This window comes from Gopherus evgoodei, chromosome 6, assembly GCF_007399415.2.
Source record: "Gopherus evgoodei ecotype Sinaloan lineage chromosome 6, rGopEvg1_v1.p, whole genome shotgun sequence".
In the NCBI taxonomy this organism is placed as follows: Eukaryota; Metazoa; Chordata; order Testudines; family Testudinidae; genus Gopherus; species Gopherus evgoodei.
Window position 1 is genome coordinate 108,661,894 of NC_044327.1, and position 12,259 is coordinate 108,674,152.

Here is a 12,259-nt window from a genome sequence, read left to right on the forward strand (position 1 = left end):
GCAATGTGTGGTTGACCTTCTGGGGCTGTGGGTATGGGTCTGTATTTCCAGGGTGTGGGGTTGAGAAGTTCAGGTTCATGGGGGGCACTGGCACCCGATAGGGTGACTGGTAGTGCATCAAGCACGGCTTCGGCCAGTTTAAAACGCCGTAGCTCCCGAACCCCAAGGAGTGGCATGGGTCCCACTAGGGCCCGAAATGTTACTGGTGTGTGGCCTATGGATGCGTGTACCTTTACTTCTGCACGGGGTTCTGTGCTGTTGAGGCCTTGCACATAAATGGTGTATCCTGTGGGGGTGTGAGGGACGTGAGGAGGAACAATGGACACCTGTGCCCCCGTGTCCAGCAAAAAGGGGATGACAAGACCCTTGTCAAAAACTAGCGGATAATAGAGGCGGGGGTCCCCTTGCCGGGTGCTGGCCGCCGCCAAGCACCCGGCCATTACCCGTTTTTTGGCTGGGAAGGTTCTGAGCGCTCTTCCCATCCCAGAGCTATGGCCAAGGCTCTTTGCTGCTCACTATTGAGCTTACGTACAACCTCCTTAGTGAGGCCCTTGTACAATAAGAACCCAAAAATCTTGCGTTCTGTAAATGAATGCTGTGAGTACTGGGGCCTGGGTTGTGAACTGGCATGTGGGGGGGTGTGGACTGGCGTGTGGTGGGGGTGGACTGATGTGTGGTGGGGGTGGACTGATGGGTAGAGCTTGGGCTGAGGGCCATCTTATTTTCTCGAGGGCTTCATAGAGTCGCCCAATGGGGCGCTTAGCATACCCCCTTAGCCACAGAACTGCCCCAGTGTCAGGGGTGGTACTGCTATCCATGGCTAAGTCAATGGCAGCTTCGTCTATGGGTATCTCGGTGGGGTCAATAACGTGTCTGAAGGCATTGACCTGGTTAATCTGAGCCTGAGTAAGACCCAGAGGGTGTTGGGTAGGGGACCACAGCATGATGGACCCCCCTGCGATGGCACATCTGAGGGAAGAGATGTCCTTGACGCTTCCTCTGGGGACTTGGATCCCTTGAAGGGAGTGCTGTAAATGGAGGAAGGCCAGTGCTGGGGCGGTCAGGGGCCATGCAGTGTTAGATATTACCAGGCTCCCTGAGAGACCCCTGGACCAGCTACTGGTCCTGGCTAATACTATGCCCTCTTCTCTATCCACTAACTCTTGTCCGTTTTCCAGAGCCAGGCGGCCTAGCCACAGTAGTGGTGGCTCATTGCCCCCCCTAGCGGTGTCCGAGATGAACTCCTTCATCTCTGCTTTGGAGCGAGGTCGGAGTTCTGTCACCTGTGTGGTATTGCCCTGGTTATCAATCTTTATACGACTGATGGATACTGGCAGGGCTTCACCAGAGGTGACAGTGGGTGCAGGTTCATGGGCTTGGGCCTCTAGAGGGGCTGAAGGTAGGGCTGGGTATAGTGGGGTTTTCTTGAGGGGAGATGAGGTCTCTGGGTGGGTATATGGGGGTGGTTTTTCAGGGGATTTATTGGGACTGGGCAGGCTAGAGGTCAGCAGTGGTCCCTCCTGGCTAGCCTGGCTAGTGGCCTCCTTGGCTGAGGTCATTAGGGCCCCATGGAAAACAGTTAGTTTATCAAGGGCCTGAGCCAGGATCTCATAGGTAACTGTGGCTACCTTTTGGGGCTTATATATGTCATGCCACAGTTTCTTGGGCTTTCGAATTTCATCCAGCTTCTGCACCAGTTCTGTTAATATCTGGTGGGTGGGGGACCCCTGCAAAATTCGAGGTTCAGGGGCAAGCTTAGATGGAGCCCCCCCGCAGGCTTTCACAACCCTTCCCACCTCTCTCCAGAGGCGGGTGGGATCTGAATCTGCGGCTGGCTCTCCTGCCTTAGTGCAGACTGGCCGGAGGCTGGAATCAGCAGGGCTGGCCCTGAATGTGGGGTGGCAGGTTAAGAGGCACCCCACATCAGTGAGCCCCAGGTGGGTGGTATACACCCTGGAGCTCTGGCCTTTGCCAATAGTACAGACCCATTCTAGGGCCTTAGGCTGCTGTTTACTTTGCAGCAAGTGGTATTGTAGGTGGTTGGTCTGATCTTCCTCTGTCCCAGAGGTCTTGGCCTCTTTCCAGGGACAGGGAGGGCAGTAATTGTTACCCCAAGATCCTGTTCGTGACGCCATGTCCCTGCCTGCAGGTATATGGGATCTTGGGGAGCAATTACCACACAGGTGGGGTGCAAAATAAACTTTATTAAGGAAATGCAAAAACAGGGAAAATTTAATAGTGAGGGGTATGGGGTTTGTTAAGGTAGGCAATTGGGGAGGGAGTTCTTTTAGTATAGTATAGGGGGTTTCAATAGTGGGGTACAATACAGTGGGGTACAATACAGCTGGTAACCAACTAACACTGAAGTATAAATGTAACAGGTAGCTAACAATTTCTAGGTAAAGGGTGTGTCACAGCAGCATATAACCAACTAACAGTTATGGGTAAAATGTGTTAAATAACCAACAACTTTAGGTAAAAATGTGTCACAGTGGTGTAAATATAAATGTGAGGTGTGTGAGAGAGAAAAAGGGTAACCAATGGGGTTTTATGCTAGACTTCAGTAATACAATTGAGGTTTGGCAGCAGTAGGAGCGGGGTGAACACGTGGGGGAAGGGATTAAAAGAGAGAGAGAGAGAAAGGCAGTGGTAGAGGAATGAGGTTAGGGGATGGGGGAAGAGGAGCACGTGGTGGAGCAGAAACCAAAGATAGAGGCGCTACAGAGGGAGATTTAAACTCAGGGAGACACAGAGAGCAGACAGGCTGCAAGTTTAAACAGCAGAGAGACTGCAATGAGTGACTCTGGAGCTCGGGGGGGGGGGGAATTGGGGCAGTGGGAAGACAAATTTAAATAGTAAAAACCTTATCTATCCCCTAACTTAATCAAACTTATATAAAATGACAAGCAGCTACAGAATACAACCAGGCAATGATTTTCTAAACTTATCTTAACCAACAATTAGGCAACACAACAAATATCACAGAAACTTACAAGCTCTACAATCTTAACAAACTATGACTTATTAAAAAAAAACAAGGCCTATGGTGCACCTTATGCTATGGGGAGGTTACAGAGGGCAGAGTGGTATGTATCCAGGACCCAGCTCCAAAGGAAGCCAAGGGATGGTAGCTACAGCGGTGGATACAGCTGAAAGCAGAGAGCCCCAAGGCAAAGCCCACAGGAGCAGAGCTTAGCAGTGGCAAAGAGCTCTGTAGTTTAAGAGAGGTTTTAAGACACAGACCAAGGTTTAGCTTGAGTCTGTGTGCTGGGGAAACAGAGCCAGCAGCTAAAATAATAAAATAAAAGTATAGAAAGTTTTACAGAGGGATTCTTACCAGTCCCCAAGGCAGCAGCAAAGGCAGAAGCAGCAGCAACATCAGAAGAGGCAAGGAGGGTTCGGTACAGTCTCAATAATCAGGAGATCTCTCAGGTAGCAATTCGTTTTTCGTGGGGGGGGGGGTTCAAAAACGGGGGTACACTCAAAAATAAAACGAGAGCGGAGAAAGGACCCCCCAGAACCCCTGGCTGATCAGACCAGGCAGCAATGCAGGAACCTTTCTGAGGTGTGTTTCAAAAATGTCTGGTTTTAAAGGCAAACTTGGGCAGTTTCCCACCAGTAATCCTGATAGGCTCCCTCTGTCACAGGGGAGGGGGCACAGGGGAAAAACTGAAGGTAAGCCCAGAGACATGCCTGGACATAGTCCTGTGCAATAGGTGACTCAAGAGCACATGAGACTATGACTCATGCCCAGGATCTTAAAACCACAATAGGCCTTGCAGCTCTGGACATTGCCTACCCTACACCAAGCCCAGGTTCAACGAGGTGATAACAGGACTAACCCTTTGAAAAGGGCAGTGGTCCCACTTAGCATGCAGCACAAGTGGCCATCCCTTTGAGAAGGGCAATGGCTCTTGTTAAACAACTTAAGGGGCCCTCCCTTTGAGAAGGGCAGTGGCCCTGGTAAACAACTTAACAGCCAGGGAAGGGCGGCCACAGGAGAACAGAAAACAAAATGGAGTCTGGGGAAACAAAATGGAATAGGAGAATAGCTGTAACGGACAGTTACTTAATGGTTGCTTGCTTAATATGCAAGCCAGAAACTGCAAGAGAGAGCAGAGAAAAAAAAATTCTCTCTGGTTCCTTTTAAAACCAAACTGTTTCTCTCTGCTTAAAAGCCCCTAGCAGAGAAAAGAAAAATATAATATTCCTACTGGCTTCTGGATTCTATCTTTCCCACAAATGCTGCACACCATATCATAACCTAGTCCCAGATTTGGACCTTAGCGTCCAAAATATGGGAGTTAGCATGAAAACCTCCAAGCTTAGTTACCAGCTTGGACCTGGTAAAGCTGCCACCACCCAAAAAATTAGAGTGTTTTGGGGCACTCTGGTCCCCCCAAACCTTCCCTGGGGACCCCAAGACCCAAATCCCTTGAGTCTCACAACAAAGGGAAATAAACCTTTTCCCTTCCCCCCTCCAGGTGTTCCTGGAGAGATACACAAAAGCAAGCTCCGTGAATCTAAACAGAGGGATTCCACCCTCCCCGTTTCCAGCCTTGGAAAACAGAAGTGCCAAGAGCTAATCTCTCTTCCCCCCTCACCCAGAGGGAATGCAAAGTCAGGCTAGTAAATCTAACACACACAGATTTCCCCCTGACTTCTTCCTCCCACCAATTCCCTGGTGAGCACAGACTCAATTCCCTGGAGTTCCCCACTAAAGAAAAACTCCAACAGGTCTTAAAAAGAAAGCTTTATGTTAAAAGAAAGAAAAATACATAAAAAATGGTCTCTCTGTATTAAGGTGACAAATACAGGGTCATTTGCTTAAAAGAAATATGAATAAACAGCCTTATTCAAAAAGAATACAATTCAAAACATTCCAGCAACTATACCCATGTAAATACAAAAGAAAAACAATAGAAACCTTACTGCCTTACTATATTTGTACTTACAACTTGGAAACAGAAGATTAGAAAGGAGGAAATAGAGAAATTCTTCCCATAGCCGAGAGGGAGATAGGCACAAGACAAAGAACTCAGACACAAACTTCCCTCCACCCAGACCTGAAAAAGTCTGGTTTCCTGATTGGTCCTCTGGTCAGGTGCTTCCGGTTACCTCTTTCCAGGTGTAAGAGACATTAACTCTTAGGTATCTGTTTATGACACCACTACACCAACATAATAACTCCACCTCTGTCATAAACAGATAGCTAAGGGTTAATGTCTCTTTCACCTGAAACACCTGACCAGAGAACCAATCAGGAAACCGGATTTTTTCAACTTTGGGTGGAGGGAAGTTTGTGTAAGAGGTCTTTTGTCTGTCTGCCTATTTCCTCTGAGCTTTGGAGAAGTAGTTCTATTTTCTAGTCTTCTGTTTCTAAGTGTAAGGACAAAGAGATCAGATAGTAAGTTCTATGGTTTCTTTTCTTTGGTATTTGCATGAATATAAGTGCTGGAATGCTTTGATTTGTATTCTTTTTGAATAAGGCTGTTTATTCAATATTCTTTTAAGCAATTGACCCTGTGTTGTATCATCTTAATACAGAGAGAACATTTGTATTTTTTCTTTCTTTTTTATATAAAGTTTTCTTTTAAGACCTGTTGGAGTTTTTTTTACTTCAGGGAAATTTAGTCTGTACTCACCAGGGAATTGGTGGGAGGAAGAAATCAAGGGGAGAGCTGTGTGTTGGATTGCTAGCCTGATTTTGCATTTCCTCTGGGTGAAGAGGAAAGTGCTTTTGTTCCAGGATTGGGAACGGAGAGGGGGAATCACTCTGCGTAGTTTCACAGAGCTTGTGTCTGTGTATCCCTCCAGGAGCACCTGGAGGGGGGAAGGGAATCAGGATTATTTCCCTTTGTTGTGAGACTCAAGGGATTTGGGTCTTGGGGTCCCCAGGGAAGGTTTTTCAGTGGGACCAGAGTGCCCCAAAACACTCTAATTTTTTGGGTGGTGGCAGCAGGTACCAGGTCCAAGCTGGTGACTAAGCTTGGAGGTTTTCATGCTAACCCCCATATTTTGGACGCTAAGGTCCAAAATCTGGGAATAAGGTTATAACATGGTGTAGCAGCGGCGGGATATAGACAGAACCCAGAAGCCAGTAGGAATATTATATTTTTCTTTTCTCTGCTAAGGGCTTTTTAGCAGAGAGAAACAGTTTGGTTTTAAAAGGGAACCAGAGAGAATTTTTTTTTCTGCTCTCTAGCAGTTTGTGGTTTGCATATTAAGCGAGAAGACTGTTAAGGGTCTTTTGTCATGCAATAGCCCTCCCATTAGGAGGCAAGTACCAGCACTTATATGCATGCAGATAAAGTGGTTTTTCTGGTTTCCCTTAATTGAACATTAGCTAGAGAGAGAAAAGGAAAAAAGCACTGTTGCTAGGCAGACTTCAGGAGGCAACAGAGAGCCTGCAGTTCAGAAGATAAACACCGGAGGGCACCCCAACACAAGAAAACAGGAACCATGACTTCTAAGGCAAGGATTGACGCCGAAGAACAAATCAAAGACGCTGAACACAGGCGACAGATGGAGATGAAAGAAAAGGAAGAAAGCCTCAAACTGGCAGCCTTCCAAAGAGAACAGGCAGCCCAAGAGGCAGCACACAAAAGAAAACTAGAAGAAGAAGAGGTGGCCCACCGCCGAGAAATGGAAAAACAACAAAAAGAAATGGAAAAACAACAAAAAGAGAATGAAGAGAAGGAAAAACAGAGAAAACATGAACTGGAGATGGCAAAAGCTGGGCTGCATGTGCCAGCCAACCCTAACAACCCGGCGCCAATTATTACTCCACAGCACAGGAAATTTCCCACCTACAAGGCAGGTGATGACACCGAGGCCTTCCTGGAAAATTTTGAAAGAGCCTGTCTTGGGTACAGCATCCCCGAAGACCAGTACATGGTAGAATTAAGGCCACACCTCAGTGGACCTTTAGCAGAGGTGGCAGCTGAAATGCCCAAGCCGCAAATGAATGACTATAAACTTTTTCAAACCAAGGCCAGATACAGGATGGGGATAACCCCAGATCATGCCCGTCGGCGCTTCAGAACCCAAAAATGGAAACCAGAGGTGTCCTTTCCCAAACACGCCTACTACATTGCAAAAAACTATGAGGCCTGGTTAACAGGAAACAACATTCAAACCTTGGAAGAAGTGAACCTCCTCATACAAATGGAGCAGTTCTTGGATGGTGTTCCTGAAGACATCACACGGTACATACAAGATAGAAATCCCAAAACTATCGCTGAGGCGGGGGAGATTGGAGCCAAATGGATGGAACTGGCAGAAAGCAAAAAAGCTACTGTCAAGGGGAATGATTACCCCAGGGGGCACACAGACCATAAACCCTACAACCGAGGACAGCCAAAGACCCTACATACCACCCAAGTAAAGCCACAGATACCCTACTCTTCAACCTCACCAGTCTCCAGTAACTCACCTCGGCCCAGTGACCCATCAGATGGAAGATGCTTTAAGTGTAATGAACTGGGACATATCAAGGCCAACTGTCCCAAGAACACCATGCGAGTGCAATTCATTACACCACCATCACCCCAAAGATCCCCAGGCCCAGATGCCTCTCAAATACCCTTGGAGCGAAGGGAAAATTTGAGAGTGGGCGGAAAGAAGGTTACTGCGTGGAGAGACACGGGGGCACAAGTGTCAGCTATCCACCAATCCTTCGTTGACCCCAAATTCATCAACCCAAAGGCCAAAGTTACAATTTACCCCTTCATGTCACAAGCTGTAGACTTGCCTACAGCTCAACTGCCTGTCCAGTACAAAGGCTGGTCAGGAATGTGGACTTTTGCCGTATATGACAATTATCCTATCCCCATGCTACTGGGGGAAGACTTGGCCAACCAGGTGAGGCGGGCCAAGAGAGTGGGAATGGTTACCCGTAGCCAAACCAGGCAAGCTTCCAGACCCATTCCTGTTCCTGAGCCGTCCACAGAGGCCCCGTCTGTGTTACCAGAGACCCAGACAGAGGTAGTGGACCCGGATTCCATGCCTACCACTGAAACAGCCACAGCATCTCCAGTCCCAGGCCCGGAACTGGAACAGCAACCAGCACCAGCAAGTGCAACCACATCTTCAACCTCAACACCAGAGGGCGCCAGCGAGCCAGAACTGGCAGAAGCACACGACAGCCATACCCAAAAGGCTCAGCCAGAGCCTGAAATACCCTCAGGTGCACCAGCGGAGAGCGGTTCACCAGCAACGGAAACAACCCCATCCCCTACATCGCTTCCAGAGGGACCAAGCCCAAGTCCACAGTCTGAGGAAGAACTGGTGACCCCAGCCTCAAGGGAACAGTTCCAGGCTGAGCAGGAAGCAGATGACAGCCTTCAGAAAGCGTGGGCGGCGGCACGGAGCACCCCACCGCCTCTCAGCTCTTCAAATCGATCCCGGTTTGTTATAGACCAAGGACTTTTATACAAGGAAATTCTTTCTGGTGGACACCGGGAAGAATGGCAGCCGCAAAAACAGTTGGTGGTTCCAACTAAGTACCGGGAGAAGCTCTTAAGCTTAGCCCATGATCATCCCAGTGGCCATGCTGGGGTGAACAGAACCAAGGACCGGTTGGGGAAGTCCTTCCACTGGGAGGGGATGGGCAAGGATGTTGCCAAGTATGTCCGGTCTTGTGAGGTATGCCAAGGAGTAGGTAAGCCTCAAGACCAGGTCAAGGCCCCTCTCCAGCCACTCCCCATAATTGAGGTCCCATTTCAGCGAGTAGCTGTGGATATTCTGGGCCCTTTCCCAAAAAAGATGCCCAGAGGAAAGCAGTATGTACTGACTTTAGTGGACTTTGCTACCCGATGGCCAGAAGCAGTAGCTCTAGGCAACACCAGGGCTAACACTGTATGCCTGGCCCTAACAGACATCTTTGCCAGGGTAGGTTGGCCCTCCGACATCCTTACAGATTCAGGGTCTAATTTCCTGGCAGGGACCATGGAAAAACTGTGGGAAACTCATGGGGTGAATCACTTGGTTGCCACCCCGTACCACCATCAAACCAATGGCCTGGTGGAAAGGTTCAATGGAACTTTGGGGGCCATGATAAGAAAATTCATCAACGAATTCTCCAATAATTGGGACCTAGTGTTGCAGCAGTTGCTGTTTGCCTACAGGGCTGTACCACATCCCAGTTTAGGGTTTTCACCATTTGAACTTGTGTATGGTCACGAGGTTAAGGGGCCATTACAGTTGGTGAAGCAGCAATGGGAGGGGTTTACGCCTTCTCCAGGAACTAACATTCTGGACTTTGTAAGCAACCTACAAAGCACCCTCCGACACTCTTTAGCCCTTGCTAGAGAGAACCTAAAGGATGCTCAAGAAGAGCAAAAGGCCTGGTATGACAGACATGCCAGAGAACGTTCCTTCAAGGTAGGAGACCAGGTTATGGTCTTGAAGGCGCAACAGGCCCATAAGATGGAAGCATCATGGGAAGGGCCATTCACGGTCCAAGAGCGCCTGGGAGCTGTAAACTACCTCATAGCATTTCCCAATTCCTCACTAAAGCCTAAAGTGTACCATGTTAATTCTCTCAAGCCTTTCTATTCCAGAGACTTACAGGTTTGTCAGTTTACAGTCCAGGGAGATGATGCTGAGTGGCCTGACGGTGTCTACTACGACAGAAAAAAAGACGGTGGCGTGGAAGAGGTGAACCTCTCAACCACCCTGGAACGTCTGCAGCGGCAACAAATCAAGGAGCTGTGCACTAGCTTCGCCCCATTGTTCTCAGCCACCCCAGGACGGACTGAACGGGCATACCACTCCATTGATACAGGTAATGCTCACCCAATCAGAACCCCACCCTACCGGGTGTCTCCTCATGCCCAAGCTGCTATAGAACGGGAGATCCAGAACATGCTACAGATGGGTATAATCCGCCCATCTACCAGTGCATGGGCATCTCCAGTGGTTCTGGTACCCAAACCAGATGGGGAAATACGCTTTTGCGTGGACTACCGTAAGCTAAATGCTGTAACTCGTCCGGACAACTATCCAATGCCACGTACCGATGAGCTATTGGAAAAGTTGGGACGTGCCCAGTTCATCTCTACAATAGACTTAACCAAGGGGTACTGGCAAGTACCGCTAGATGAACCTGCCAAGGAGAGGTCAGCATTCGTCACCCATGCGGGGGTGTATGAATTCAATGTCCTTCCTTTCGGCCTTCGAAATGCACCCGCCACCTTCCAGAGGCTGGTAGATGGTCTACTAGCTGGACTGGGAGAATTTGCAGTTGCCTACCTCGATGATGTGGCCATTTTTTCAGACTCCTGGCCCGAACACCTACTACACCTGGAAAAGGTCTTTGAGCGCATCAGGCAGGCAGGACTAACTGTTAAGGCCAAAAAGTGTCAAATAGGCCAAAACAGAGTGACTTACCTGGGGCACCAGGTGGGTCGAGGAACCATAAACCCCCTACAGGCCAAGGTGGATGCTATCCAAAAGTGGCCTGTCCCAAGGTCAAAGAAACAGGTCCAATCCTTCTTAGGCTTGGCCGGATACTACAGGCGATTTGTACCACACTACAGCCAAATCGCTGCCCCATTGACCGACCTAACCAAAAAGACCCAGCCAAATGCCGTTAAGTGGACTAATGAGTGTCAAAAAGCCTTTACCCAGCTTAAGGCAACGCTCATGTCTGACCCTGTACTCAGGGCCCCGGACTTTAACAAGCCATTCCTAGTAACCACAGATGCATCTGAGCGTGGTATAGGAGCAGTGCTCATGCAGGAAGCAACAGATCACAACTTCCATCCTGTCGTGTTTCTCAGCAAGAAACTGTCTGAGAGGGAAAGTCACTGGTCAGTCAGTGAAAAGGAATGCTATGCCATTGTGTACGCCCTGGAAAAGCTACGCCCATATGTTTGGGGACGGCGGTTCCAACTACAAACTGACCATGCTGCACTAAAGTGGCTTCATACTGCCAAGGGGAACAACAAGAAACTTCTTCGTTGGAGTTTAGCTCTCCAAGATTTTGATTTTGAAATTCAACACATCACAGGAGCTTCTAACAAAGTTGCTGATGCGCTCTCCCGTGAAAGTTTCCCAGAATCCAGTAGTTAAAAAGTGTTCTTAAAATCTAAAGTCTGTTAGTTATATACTTAGTAGTATATGTAAAGGTGCATGTGTTGTATTAATCTGTTTATTTTCAAGTTCTAGAAGAAATTGCCGCCAGTGAGCTTCCCCACTGTCTGCAATTTGGGGGGCGTGTCATAAACAGATAGCTAAGGGTTAATGTCTCTTTCACCTGAAACACCTGACCAGAGAACCAATCAGGAAACCGGATTTTTTCAACTTTGGGTGGAGGGAAGTTTGTGTAAGAGGTCTTTTGTCTGTCTGCCTATTTCCTCTGAGCTTTGGAGAAGTAGTTCTATTTTCTAGTCTTCTGTTTCTAAGTGTAAGGACAAAGAGATCAGATAGTAAGTTCTATGGTTTCTTTTCTTTGGTATTTGCATGAATATAAGTGCTGGAATGCTTTGATTTGTATTCTTTTTGAATAAGGCTGTTTATTCAATATTCTTTTAAGCAATTGACCCTGTGTTGTATCATCTTAATACAGAGAGAACATTTGTATTTTTTCTTTCTTTTTTATATAAAGTTTTCTTTTAAGACCTGTTGGAGTTTTTTTTACTTCAGGGAAATTAAGTCTGTACTCACCAGGGAATTGGTGGGAGGAAGAAATCAAGGGGAGAGCTGTGTGTTGGATTGCTAGCCTGATTTTGCATTTCCTCTGGGTGAAGAGGAAAGTGCTTTTGTTCCAGGATTGGGAACGGAGAGGGGGAATCACTCTGCGTAGTTTCACAGAGCTTGTGTCTGTGTATCCCTCCAGGAGCACCTGGAGGGGGGAAGGGAATCAGGATTATTTCCCTTTGTTGTGAGACTCAAGGGATTTGGGTCTTGGGGTCCCCAGGGAAGGTTTTTCAGTGGGACCAGAGTGCCCCAAAACACTCTAATTTTTTGGGTGGTGGCAGCAGGTACCAGGTCCAAGCTGGTGACTAAGCTTGGAGGTTTTCATGCTAACCCCCATATTTTGGACGCTAAGGTCCAAAATCTGGGAATAAGGTTATAACAACCTCCATGAGAGGTGTAGGGCTTATGTCAACGTAGTCAGGGAGACACGGTGTCCATGTAGACACTGCATTACTAACCTCGGTTGTTGGCTTTCAGTCGAAGTGGGTCTGACAGCCCAAGCTGTTGGCCAGGCCCTGGATGAGTCCTGTGCTTGACTGACAGCTTGGGCTGTCAG

The 12,259-nt window shown here is 48.1% G+C and overlaps 1 protein-coding gene across 5 annotated transcripts in view; it reads left to right on the forward strand.

The window, feature by feature from the left end:
• Positions 1–12,259, forward strand: part of FYB1 (FYN binding protein 1) — a 150,676-nt gene that overhangs the window by 133,749 nt on the left and 4,668 nt on the right. The window lies entirely within an intron of this gene.